The sequence below is a fragment of the Pseudorca crassidens genome, chromosome 13 (genome assembly GCF_039906515.1).
Source record: "Pseudorca crassidens isolate mPseCra1 chromosome 13, mPseCra1.hap1, whole genome shotgun sequence".
In the NCBI taxonomy this organism is placed as follows: Eukaryota; Metazoa; Chordata; class Mammalia; order Artiodactyla; family Delphinidae; genus Pseudorca; species Pseudorca crassidens.
Window position 1 is genome coordinate 92,373,178 of NC_090308.1, and position 12,787 is coordinate 92,385,964.

At 41.4% G+C, this 12,787-nt stretch overlaps 1 long non-coding RNA gene across 1 annotated transcript; it reads left to right on the forward strand.

Annotated features, from left to right (window-relative positions):
- The first annotated feature begins 945 nt into the window (after positions 1-945).
- LOC137204867 (uncharacterized) lies at positions 946-11,689 on the forward strand. The gene is made up of 5 exons (XR_010933900.1): positions 946-1,416; positions 4,762-4,853; positions 5,026-5,097; positions 8,251-8,425; positions 11,548-11,689. It is a non-coding gene; the product is annotated as an uncharacterized lncRNA (long non-coding RNA).
- Positions 11,690-12,787: the final 1,098 nt, after the last annotated feature.

Consider the following 12,787-nt stretch of genomic DNA (forward strand, 5'->3'; position numbering starts at 1 on the left):
CAATCTTGGAAGACAAACTGAGGCATATTTAAAGTTTTAACACTTTATGTGAGCAAAAATAGATTCAATTCAGGCACCACAAAGCGGAAGAGGTGAGGAGCACTCCAGCCACAGGAGCTGCAGAGATGTTTATTTTAAAAGGGCAGAAGCAGAGCAAGGAAATGACTGATTTGCTATGGCTTTAACGCCTAGTTGGTGGTTTGTGACTGGTTGTCCTCAGCGGTTTTCGTCACCCTGAGGCGTTGACAGGCTTAGATTTTGGTTGGTTTACGTAGGCAGCCGCATCACTAGAGCCACTGCGGTCTAACGGCCTCCTTGCAGGGTTAATTTACTGACACCAGTTGTCTGAGTCCTTCCTCTCACTCAGTCACTTCACTTCCTACGCCTCAGTTTCTCCTCTGTAAAGTGGATATTCAGTAGTAAATTCTCGGAGTTGTCAGTACAAATAAATAAAGTGATTATTAGTAACCACGATCATGTCCTGAATGCACGGAACACGTCACCGTTTGCCAACCACCGTGTCAAGTCAGCAGAAACTACAGAAATTAAGGGCTCTCCGCAGAAATTCACACACCCGCGCACCAGGTAACGGACCACAGGCAAACGTTCACTCAGCCTTTCCTGTGTCCCTCACGAAGTGCACACTCTCTCCTGGGCGGCGCGAGCACAGACACTTAGTGGGAGTTTACTTTTAAAATGCGCTGATACAATCATGTCTCACTTTTGTTTGGATCAGTCAGCAAACGCGTTTTCGAAACCCCAAATTCTCCACACCGCCTACCTTTCGCGCCGTCCTAGTCTCGAAGCTTCCACCACTGCTCCTCAAGCCGGGTCCCCTTGGGAGGCGAGGCTGCGTGCTGGCGCACAGGGCGTGCGCTGACGTCCTCGAGCCCCGCCCCCAAGGTCCCGCCCGGAAGTTTAAACCGCCGCGCCGCGTCTCGCGGGGCGTTGAGGCCGGCGCCAACAGCCGGCGATGCGGGGTCACGGGGTCGTGGCATGGAGGGGGCCGGCGTAGCTGGGGCCCGTGGCCCTGCGTCTTCCGCCTGCTACGTGGGTCCTGCCCACGCTGCGGCGCCGCAGCCGCCGGGCGGTGGGCGCCCGAGGGACCGGGAGGCGAGCAGGGACCGCCAGGCGGCTGTGGGCATCGTGTCCGCAGCCAGCGTCCCCGAGGCCACGCTCCGGCCATGATCACTCGGTGAAGCTGCGCCGCGACAGCGTGGCCGACTTCTGGCGCTGTGAGGAGCTGTGTGCGCTGCAGGACTCGCTGCCTCTGCCCGCCGGTCGCGCTTCCCTGCGGGAGGGCTGCTGGACTTCAACGCCGACCGCCTCCGTGGGGTTGACTGGACGCCGCTCTTGAGCACCCTCTGCCCGTGATCTGTATCCAGAGTTTTTTCCAGCCACGGCTTGGCGAGACAGGTTTGTAGTTCCCGCTTCCAGGGGCCCTCATGTGGGCGCTGAGAAGCGGGGTTTTAGATGGTGCAAGGTGGAGGGTGGGCACTAGAACCGGTGCCCAGTGCCCGGGTGTGCGTGCACTAGACGGGGCGTGCGGCTTAGGACCCCTGCCAGCTCGGTGACCCCGGCCGAGTGCTTTAAGGCTTCTAGGTCTCAGTGTTCTCATCTGTTGCATGGGCTTAACAGGACCCACTCTCTGTGGAGGTTACAAGGTCTCACTCTGTTAATGCTTGTAGACTCTACAATGTAGAACACTTAGCACAGTTTGGAGCGTCGTTAATGGTTGCACAGATGTTACCTGGTGTGTTGAATGACTTTGCCTGGTACAGACCAAAGCGATTAGGAAATTGATATATCCCAGCTTCATTTCCTTTCCATTCAAACAGGGCTCAGGAAAAAGAAATTTTTTTCAATAGTATCCTATAGTGGAAAGAGCACCAGTGTGAAGGCAGCTTAGGGTTTGAATTCCAGGGCTTATGCTCTCTGTGGCCTGGGCAGGTTTCTTTTGCGCTACAATCCCCACACTTGTAAAATGACATTAAAAACCACTCTTTCTGTGGGTTCTTAGAATTAATTAAGCAGGTTATGTGTGTAAAGTATCCTGGTACTTGAATGAGTTGTCAGAACCAAGGGCTGCTGGAGACGACGCTTCTGCCCTAGGTAAGCTCCCCTTCTACTGGGTGGCAAGTAAACACAAGCACAGTAGTCAGTGTTCTGGAAGAAGTGAGTTCTGGTGCTACAAAGCATAGAATCTCTTTTTTCTTTAATTTAATTTTTATTTTATATTGGAGTATCGTTGATTTACAATATTGTGTTAGTTTCAGGTGTACAGCAAAGTGATTCAGTTATACATATATCCATTCCTTTTCAGATTCTTTTCCCGTACAGTTTGTTACAGGATACGGAGTAGAGTTCCCTGTGCTATGCAGTAGGTCCTTGTTGATTATCTATTTTATGTATAGTCGTGTGTATATGTTATTCCCAAACTCCTAATGTATCCCTCCCCGCCATCTTTCCCCTTTGCAGAGCACAGAATCTTGGAAGGGAAAGTTCAGGGTAGGCTCTTGGAGGAGGTGCCATCCTTTCTAAGGATATGTAGAAGCTCCTGGGGTGGCAGGAGGGAGCAGTGTGTGTCAAAGTTTGAGAAATATAAAAAAATATGGCAAAACTCAGGTACAGGACTGGAACTCAGGGTTTGGGAAAGCAATGAGAGTTGATACTGGAAACCTAGTGGGGCCCCACAGAAAGGGGCCTTGTTTGTCATGTCAGAAGTTTGGATGTTTATCCTGAAGGCTGTGGGAAACACCAAAGAACAGTGATTTGGAATTCTGGTTTAGAGGCTCACTTGGACCTCCATGTGGAAGGCAGTTGATTGGGTGCAGGGTGAATTGTAATCTAAGGGTCCCACTTAAGTTATAAAAGGTGGGACCGGGTTTTGCAGATCTGAGAGAGAATGGGTGAGGCCTGGTGACCAGTTAGAAAAGGGAGGGCAGCAAGTGTGGGTGACAGTTTACAGGTGCATCTTTTTGTGAGATACAGAGCACAGTAGCGAGGGATTGGAGGTGGGGAGAGGATCTTACTTGATCTTCAGTGCTTTAGAGGGGCCTGGTAGAGGGGCCAGGTCTGGGCCCAAGATACAGATCTGGGCTTTCTGGAAGGACAGGTGTTTGAAGGCATGGGAGAGACTTAGGTTATCCACAAGAATATCCAAAGAGTCATAGGTCTGAGAGTTTTTTAAGTGGGTATATTTGAGGATGTTTATAAGCTGAGAGAAAGTAGCTAGCAGAGGAAGGGTGTGAAGATCTAGGAAAGGAAATGATTGTTCGTTTGTTTTCGAAAAGCTGAATACTTATCGTGTGCCTGGCCCTTTACTAGGATCTGGGGTTCACACCATCTGTTCTCTCTCCTGCAAAGACAGTTCAATTCATCCCCTGGTGAACAGAAGTCAGATTATTCTTTGCATCCCATTCAGGTGTAAGAACTGTTCTGTACCTCTGAAGGGACTTTACTTAAGCAGAGTAATAAGTTAGAAATCAAAAGAAATTAGAGCTGGAAAGGACCTTAAAGGCCACTGTACTTAATTTTGCCACATATTTTACATTGAATGTAACAAAAATTTATTGTTGAGCCCAGTCTCTTCAGAGTTCCTTCACTGAACTTCCTTTATGTCTTGCATCCAGTGGGGCTAGCTTGTAGATTTTGGCCTCCTCTTAAATTTGCTTCTTCATCCATATTACATTTTGCCCAGACTATGGCAGAAACTCCTGGGTGGTTTCGCAGCTCCTGGGCTCAGCTCCTCTAAGTTCATCTGCCTACTCGGGTTGAGTGATCTTGTAACATAAAAAGCTATGCTTAAAATAATGCTGCTAATGGCTTGCCCACACAGAGTTAGTGCATACTAGCCACCCAGCGTGTGCTCTACACGGAGGCGTGTAGTCTGCACTGTGCTGGGCCAAGCCTCATGGGGCTCTTTTTTTTTTTTTTTTGCGGTACGCGGGCCTCTCACTGTTGTGACCTCTCCCGTTGTGGAGCATAGGCTCCGCACGCGCAGGCTCAGCGGCCATGGCTCACGGACCTAGCCGCTCCGTGGCATGTGGAATCTTCCCGGACCGGGGCACGAACCCGTGTCCCCTGCATCGGCAGGCGGACTCTCAACCACTGCGCCACCAGGGAAGCCCCGTCATGGCGTTCTTTGGCCCTGAGGAAGGGGAACTTTCTGGGATCACTCCCTTTGTCTAATTGGTCCTTCAGCAGCGGGGCGCCTTTTTCTAATCAGCGGAGGCACCCTTACTCAGCTAGTGGTAGTCCCAGGCCTCGTCACCTGTGGGATAAAAGCCATGCTCTCTCCCAGGCTTGCTTCTGCCAGCATCTCTATTTTCCTTTGTGTCTCTTCTCACACTTGGACCCCTGGCCTTTAGTCGTCCCCACCTGAAGTATTTACAGTGCCCAGCAGGAGTCAGGCTTGAGTGTCTTTTCACAGATGTTCCCTCTGCAGTTAATGCACCTCCTACTCCAACTCTGCATAGCCTCATCTTTCTAGATTCTACTTCAGGGTTCTCATGAAGCTGTCACTTAGATATAACTTTTTGCCTCCATAGGCACCTCTGTACATAAAGGTTATGTTTATTTATCTCATGTGACTGAAATTTTGAGTTTATACATCTTCCTCCTTAATGAAGGCTTTAAGGGCAGGAGTCGTTTCTAATCCTTAGCACAGAGCAGATGCTTTTTTTCTTTTTATTTAGGTGCTTTTTAATGATGATAAAATGTATGGTTTAAACCACTCATTTTACAATATTTTTGCTTTAGGTTGTGACAGAAATGAAGTTTACAGAAGTCGTGTTCCTGCGATAAGAAATAAAGATGTGACCTTCCAGTTGTGTAAAGCTCATGAAGGCTGTGTAAGTGCATCGGGTGCGCTAAGGAACCTGGAGCTAAGTGGGCTAGTTCTGAGAGAGAGAGACTTAACTATGTTAACAAAAGTAAGCCTTCATTGTGTCCTGCCAACCTTTGATAGTTGCTTTTGGGGCAAACTAAAGCAATAAAATTTTAAACTGTTCCTCCCCATTAAAGGGATTGAATATTTGGCCACTTTGGTGAACCTGTGTCTTGCGAATTGTCCAGTTGGAGACGGAGGTTTCGAAAGTGAGTTTCAGTCTTGTTTAAGTCTCTTCCCATCGGACTGGTCTCGTGATTTCCTACACACCATGTCTGTCTACCTTTTCTTGGTGTTGTGCATGCGTGGATTGTCTCCTGTACCTGCTCAAACCTTGGTCCATTCTCATTTGTACCATGGAAGTTTGTCATGCTGGATACTGTCAGAATTAATCTTACTTAAGTTCGTGTTAAGCGACAAACCACACGTTTTGTATATTTCCTGTTTTTTGTGTTTCTTTATATTTTTATCGTTTCTCTTCAAGAAATATTATGGGACGGGAAATAGCAAGATGTAAAGAGCAAAAAAGTCATCATTCTCTTTAAATTGTTAGAACATCTATCTGCAATCATAATTATAATGCACTGTGGTATGTGTTCAAATAGGAAATATATGTAACGTCCCGTAGGAGCAGCAAACTCAGTGGTGTTGGTGAGGGTGTATGATGGACCTAATCACAAAGCAGGTGATTCTTGATTGGGGTCCTGAAACATTAGTGTACGTTCCCTGTGTCCATTAGTGGTCTGAAGGGGTAAGGAAGCCTGCCTTTCAATTTGAGGAAACAGAGGGTTTGAGGTCCTCCCTCTTCTATTGCTCTAGTATACTGCATAGCAGCTAATAAAATACTGGGTTTATAGTTGACATTTAAATCGCTGATTGATCATCAAGGTTGGCATGTATCATTGGAACTGAAAATCGGAAGAGTCTTATGCTCTTTAGGTTTTTCTTTTTTTTCCTTTGTCTCAAAAGTATGTAGTACTTTACTGAGTGGTTGGTAAGAAAGTTTGCAGTATCCAGTGTATTCAGTTTTAGTACTAAATAGAATTAAACTGTTGCTGTAAATTGGAATAACTTTGTTACTGACAAGCTTTAGAATGCATCAGTTCATCAATTACCTGTTTGGGAAGATTGTAGTTAATGATTTTAAGAATGTGGCTGTAAACCTCCAATTGACTCAAGAAAAGCAAATAAGTCAAGATTGACAAACGTATAGGCTCTTCATCTTACTGTGTGTGTGGGTTTTTTTTTTTTCCTTTTAGTTATTTGGCAAGGTGTAAAGAACTCTATCACTCTTAAGACAGTAAACTTCACGGGCTATAATCTGACATGGCAGGGAGCAGATTACGTGGCCAGGATCTTAAAGGTGATTTTATGTTTAAACTTTCATGAAAACATATGTGATTGAAGCACATTAATACATTGACACAGATGGCAGTTAATTTTTGTCTTTTGATACCTGTGAGTGCATCTTTCGTTTTGTTGAAAGAATAAGACCAGTTTTCAGTTTGGGATTCTACCATTTAGTAAAGATAGTCCACTTAATTTTAGAAATAGGAGATTTAATATATAATACATAATAATACTTCTATGTATTTTTAGTTACTGAAAACATTGATTGTGATGCTGTGAAGAAACTATGCCTTTATAGTCTTCAAGATTTAAATGAATCAAGTGTCTATTAGCTGCTGTAGTTTATAAACTAATAAACATCACTACATCGGCAACTTGTAAATACAGTTTTTAAACTAATGCCTTAACAACTTTACAGTGGTTATAATTACTGTATTGAGGCCTAAGTTATTTAATAATTTGACATGAAGTCTTTTTAATAGTTTGGTGGTGCAGATCAGGGATAGGTAAACTATGGCTGGTGGGCCAGATCCGGCCCGTCGCCTGATTTTGTAAAGATTTTGTAAAGTTTTTTGGAACATAGTGGAACCCATTGTTTACATGGTAGCTATGGCTACTTTCAGCCTACGCCAGTGGGGTTGAGTAGTTGCAACAGAAACTGTATAGCCCACAAAGCTGGAAATGTTTAAATTTAGATTTTAGAAATTGAAAAATTCCTTGAGCCTATACAGGGCAAGTCCATTGACCCCTCGGGTAGAGAACAGTCAAGAACTTGGGTGCCGAAGCCAAATGGCCTAGGTTCAAATTCCCTTTCTCCCTTTTCATAGCTAGTGACCATGGACAAATCACTTAACGTCTATGCCTCGTTGTGAGGTTTAAGTGAACTCATTTGTATAAATAGTGCTTGGCACATGCTAAGCACTGTGTAAGTGCTTGCTGTTATTTCTGCTTGGAGCTTTTATAAGCCATTGTTAATAGGAAAATGACACTAATGATTTTGCTTTTAGAGTGTCAAAGGCACTTTGAGTCTTTTATGTTTTCAAGAATGTAACAAGACTTTTTTGATTTAAAGTCAGTGTTCCCTGTTACCAAAATTGATTTTATGAATATAAAGAATTGAATGTCTTTAAGACAAGACTTGTGGTTAAATGTCAAACCATTATCTTCCCAAGGCACATCAAACTGGCTGTGCATGGTCCAGGCCTCTGAAGTTTGTGTCCACACCCTAGGTAGCATGTAAGATCCATTTTGTAAATATAGTTTTAAAAATAATGCCTGGGACTTCCCTGGCGGTCCAGCAGTTAACACTCTGTGCTCCCAATGCAGGGGGCCTGTGTTCGATCCCTGCTCAAGGAACTAGATCCCACATGCAATAAGTAAAAGATCCGGCAGGCCACAACTAAAGACCCGGCACAGCCAAACAAAGAAACAAATAAATAAATAAATACTTTTTAAAAATAAATAAAATTCAATAATGCCTTAGGAGTTAGGAAAAGAAAATATTAGAACCTATTTAGCTTTGTATCATTTAAAAATATCTGTGTAGTTTATAATGTACCTAAATTATATGTATAGAACTTTGTGTATATAATTTGTTGAAAAATAAGATGCATATTAAAAAGTTTTCTTATGGGTTGCCCAGTCAGGTGTTTGGAGACCATTGGAGGACAGAATGATGCAATTTAGAGCCTCAGCAATGATAGAATTTAGAATCAAGTCCCTGACTTAGAAGATAAGGAAAATAATTCTTAGACTGTAATTGAGTTATCCAGCTTTACATAACTGTTCAAAAACAGGTCATCCAGTGGCTGGAATCTAATCCCTGACCGACTAGAATGTGGGTCACTGGACTCGTAAAGCAGAACTGACTGTTCAGTTTCTCAGCTTGATGCTCCTGGCACATATGCGTGATATGTGTGTGTGTAAATCTCTGACGTAATGAGCCATGCTCAGTAGGCACGTCCTGTTTCCTTATTGAAGCATCTTAATTTCGTCCCATTAGATCTTTGAAGTATCAGACTACCAGAAGGCATGAAGAAACCTGGGCTGAGAGTCTTCGTTCCGGGAGACCTGATCTTGACTGTATGCCTGGTTTGAGGCGCATCGCTCTGAACTGCAACAAGCTCGTTGGTGACCTGGGTGCTCGTGCTTTTGCAGAATCTCTTAGTGAGGATTTATGGCTTGGAGGTAAATTCTTAAATTGAAAATACTGAATTTTTAATGTAATATATGCTTAGCTTTTGGCATGATACTGTTGTGATAGGACTTTTTTTAAGGCCTCATTTTTCTGATAGCTTTTATGTTGCTTTTAAACTTTCTCGAAGAGTTACATATATTCTTTACAGAAAATACAGAGTAACAAGAGAACAATTACCTATAAATTTAACACCCAGACATAATCACTGTTCATTTTGGTGTATATATTCTCAGTCTTTTTATTGTTTTCTATAAATATATTTGTACACTTAGGGATTACAAAAATAGAATTGTAGTATACTTGCTATTTCATATTCCTGCTTTTTTCATTTAATGAGGTATCATGTAGTGTTCCATCATATTGATGTCCTATAATCAGTTCTTTGCAATTAGATTGAGACAGTTTGCTTTTCCATGTCAGAAACAATGTGAATACGTTGTATATACATCTCTGTGTCCATCGGGCTTACTTCTGTAGAATAAGGTACTACAAGTGGAATGACTAAGTGTGACATATTTTTAAGACTTTTCATACACATTGCCAAATTACCACCCAGAAAGGCTATGCCAATTTGTAGTCCACCCCAAGAGTGGATGTGAATGAAGCCTGCCTCTCACAAACACTGGCTGGTAGCACTTTTAAAAAACTGTAAGACTACAAAAATGAGTACCTCTCCCTTTTTTATGCAAGTGGGATTACTCCAAATTTTATAACTTTTTTCAGTTAATTCAGTATGACCATCTTAGCAAGTCAGTAAATTTGCATCTTTTTTTTTTTTTGTGGTACGCGGGCCTCTCACTGTTGTGGCCTCTCCCGTTGCGGAGCACAGGCTCCGGACGCGCAGGCTCAGCGGGAATGGCTCACAGGCCCAGCCGCTCCGCGGCATGTGGGATCTTCCTGGACCAGGGCACGAACCCGTGTCCCCTGCATCAACAGACGGACTCTCAACCAGTGCACCACCAGGGAAGCCTTACTGCATCATTTTTTTTGTGACCCTTCGGTGTTCCATTATATGAATATGCCACAGTGCACATAGCTTATCCGATCTTGTATAAAAGGTATGTCCAGTTTTTCAGTTACAAAAAGTACTCTGATATATATCCTTACCTATATCTCTGACTATTTTGGATCAAAAGGGTATAGACATTTTAAAGACTTCTCTTACAGAATCTTGGCTTAATCTGATAGGAGAATAACCACATTTTGTTTTATTTTGTATTCATTTGATTTACTGGTGAGTTTTACTGGCTGTTTGTATTCATTTGGCTAGTTGGTTAATTACACCGGGCGTCCCTTCTTCTGTAGTGACAGTTTGTAAGGGTTGTATCATATGCTGTTAGATCCATATGTCTGACTTGCTATTTCTGTATGTCATGGGGCGTTGAAAGACTCTAGTTATTTTAATGTGATGGTCCACTCAACACTTAAATGACTCATGATAGTTTCCTTTCATGTAATATTTTTAAATACCTGTGCTTTTGCGATGACCCCTTTTGATTAAATGAGTAGGTTGTTCAGCCCCAGAACTACTAGAATTCATGATCATTTGTTCTGGTTTTTGTCTGACCTTTTACTGCGAGAGTTCTTGACCATCATACTTTCATGATAGGTTTTTAGTGTGTATTCTCTATACACACGTTGTTTGAATTTGTTAATTGTTTGTATCCTGGAAAGCAGTACTTTTCTAATGTTGTACTTCCCTTATGGTTTGAGCAGATAATTCACTGATTAAAGTGATTTATACTTGTAAATTGTTCTTATCTCTACTCTGAATAGAGGTGAACCTAGATACTAAGCCTGCTTCCACCAAGAGCATTATTTGCTTCTCGTGCAACCTCTGAATTCTTGCAAGGAGTTTTTTATTCATTTGTCAGTTTCACAAGTAATTTTTTTTAATACCTTCTGTGTGCCAGATACGGGTTTAGGCACTACTGATAAAGCAGTGAACCAGACAGACAAAAGTCTTGCCCTCATGGAGCTTACATTCTAGTGAAGGAGTTCAGATAGAAATTAGTAAAGAGATAAGTAATATAATTTTAGAGAGTAGGAAGTGCAAAAATATCTAAATGTAAGAAGAGGGAGGGGGGGCAGGTAGGACTCCATTGGACAGGTTAGTTAGGGGCCAGCTTCACTGGAGAAGTGGCATTTGAATGGAGACCTGAATGAAGAGAGGAGCAAGCCATGGAAGATCTGGGGTAAGCACATTCCAGGACAAGGGGGCAATGAGTATGCAGGCATGTAGGTGGGTGGAGTATTTAAGGAAAAGCAAGAAGGCCAATCTGGGCAGAGTACTGAGTGAAGAAGAATGTGGTGTGACATGAGGTCAAGGAGCTAGCCAGGGGTCTGCTCTTGTAAAGTCTTGAAGGCCAGAGTAAAGATGTGGATTCTTCTAAATGAGTAGAGGGTTTCGAACTGGAAAAAGGCATGATCCAAATAGTATCTGAATAAGGTGACCTGGTATAGAGAATGGACTTGGGAGGATAAAGAAGAGAAACAGGGGGACCAGTTAGGAGACTATCACAGGGGTCCAAATAAGAGATGTTTATGGCCTAGGTTAGGTTGGAAGTTTGCAGCAAGTGAAAAGTGGTTGAATTCAGGTTGTGTTTTCAGGGTGTAGCTAACAAGACCTGCAGATAGATTAGTTGTGAGGTATGAAGGGAATAGTAACAAGGAGACAAGTCGTTGATGATTATGTGTGCAACTGGGTGGTATCACTTAGAAGAAGGGGGCTGATGGGAGGAGCAGCTTTTGAGGGAATATCAGGACTTTGGTTTGTTATCTTAGATGCCCTTTAGGTATCTAAGTGTCTGGACAGTGCTCAGACTGTACTTTCTATCCAAAGGTATCCAAAGCCACTTTAGATGCAAAATGTTTAAAGTTGGCCTTTGTTGCTGCCAAAATAGTAGCCATTGTGGGCAGTCTGCAAGATGGCATCTTAGGTTTCTGAGGAAGAAATTAGAATACACAAAGGGGTATTAAGGGTATAATTACATAATGTAGATTTCATATTTAAATTTATGGGAAAAGCAATAATTAGTTGGCTTTTGGTTTTAAATGGAAATAGCCACTCATTGGGAAATAATTACTCTAACTTCAATTCATTTTACTTTAGATCATTCTGTGATGAAAGCAATTATCAAAAAAGTTCTCCAGATGGAAGGAGTGCCAAGTCAGACATACATAACATGTTTCAGTTCGCTCGGAAGAATTTCTCTTTAATGGCTTGTTTTTCTTTCTTTCTTAAAAGAAAATTATCAAGGTACTTTCTGCCATCTTAAAACTAAGTTTTTAGTCAAATCAAATGGCTTTTCTGTTTTTGAAAATGTTGTGTGATGCTTTAATTTAGGTTCCCAGAAATGCAGATTGAAAACCTTTTAACTTTTTATTTTCTGGAACTTATTATCGTTAGTCACAAATAGTCTTTTTTTTTTTTTTTGGTGATAAGAATGAATAGCAGGAGCAGCATTTGTGAAACCAAATCTAATATGAAACTGACTCTTTCTTGTGAGTAAATTTGAACTTTGAAACAGCAAAACAATAAGGTTTGATATAAAGCAAAATAAATATTTTATGTTTATGATCTGCCAATTTCCCAGAAAGAGTTTTGTGGTGACTTTAGTTATATACCGGATACATTAAAATCACCAATGGACAACTCATCTTTTATTCAGGTTCCCTCTGAAAGTTTTAAAAATTTGTTGACTTAATATCACTGAACGGTTCACTTTAAAATGGTTAAAATGATAAATTTTCTGTTTTGTGTAGTTTACCACAATTTTTTTAAAATGTGTTGTTTGAAGATTTTTGGGTTTTATAAAGGTATTGTATTAGCATAAAAATGAAAAATTTAAAAGACCACCTCTAATTGCATTATCCTATCTAGCAATATTTACATTTTTATTTTCTCTTCCTGCTGTCTATAAACATAATTCCACATAACTTCAATATAATTTGCCATTCTTATCTTTTCATACTAAATTTAAATTCTGTGATTCATAGTTATACTTTTTAACATTGTATTCACAAGGTTTCATTGAGTTGGTCAATTTTTTAAATTGGTGAACAATTGGAAATAACCTAAAATAAACTATTGTAAACATCTTCATAAATACAGCTTTTTTTTTCCTACTTAAAGATGTATGTTTTTGATTCTCTGTTAATCAACTTGCTTGGACAATAGTGTATTAAATAAGTTGTTAAGAGTGTTTATGAAGTCAAAAAAAAGCTTATGATTGTCTGCCAATTGTTATTTCAAGAGAGTGATATTTTAATAATCAAATAGTACATACAAAGAAGTTAAGATTTGTGGTATCACACTAATTAGATATTATTATTAAAAATTTATATCATGT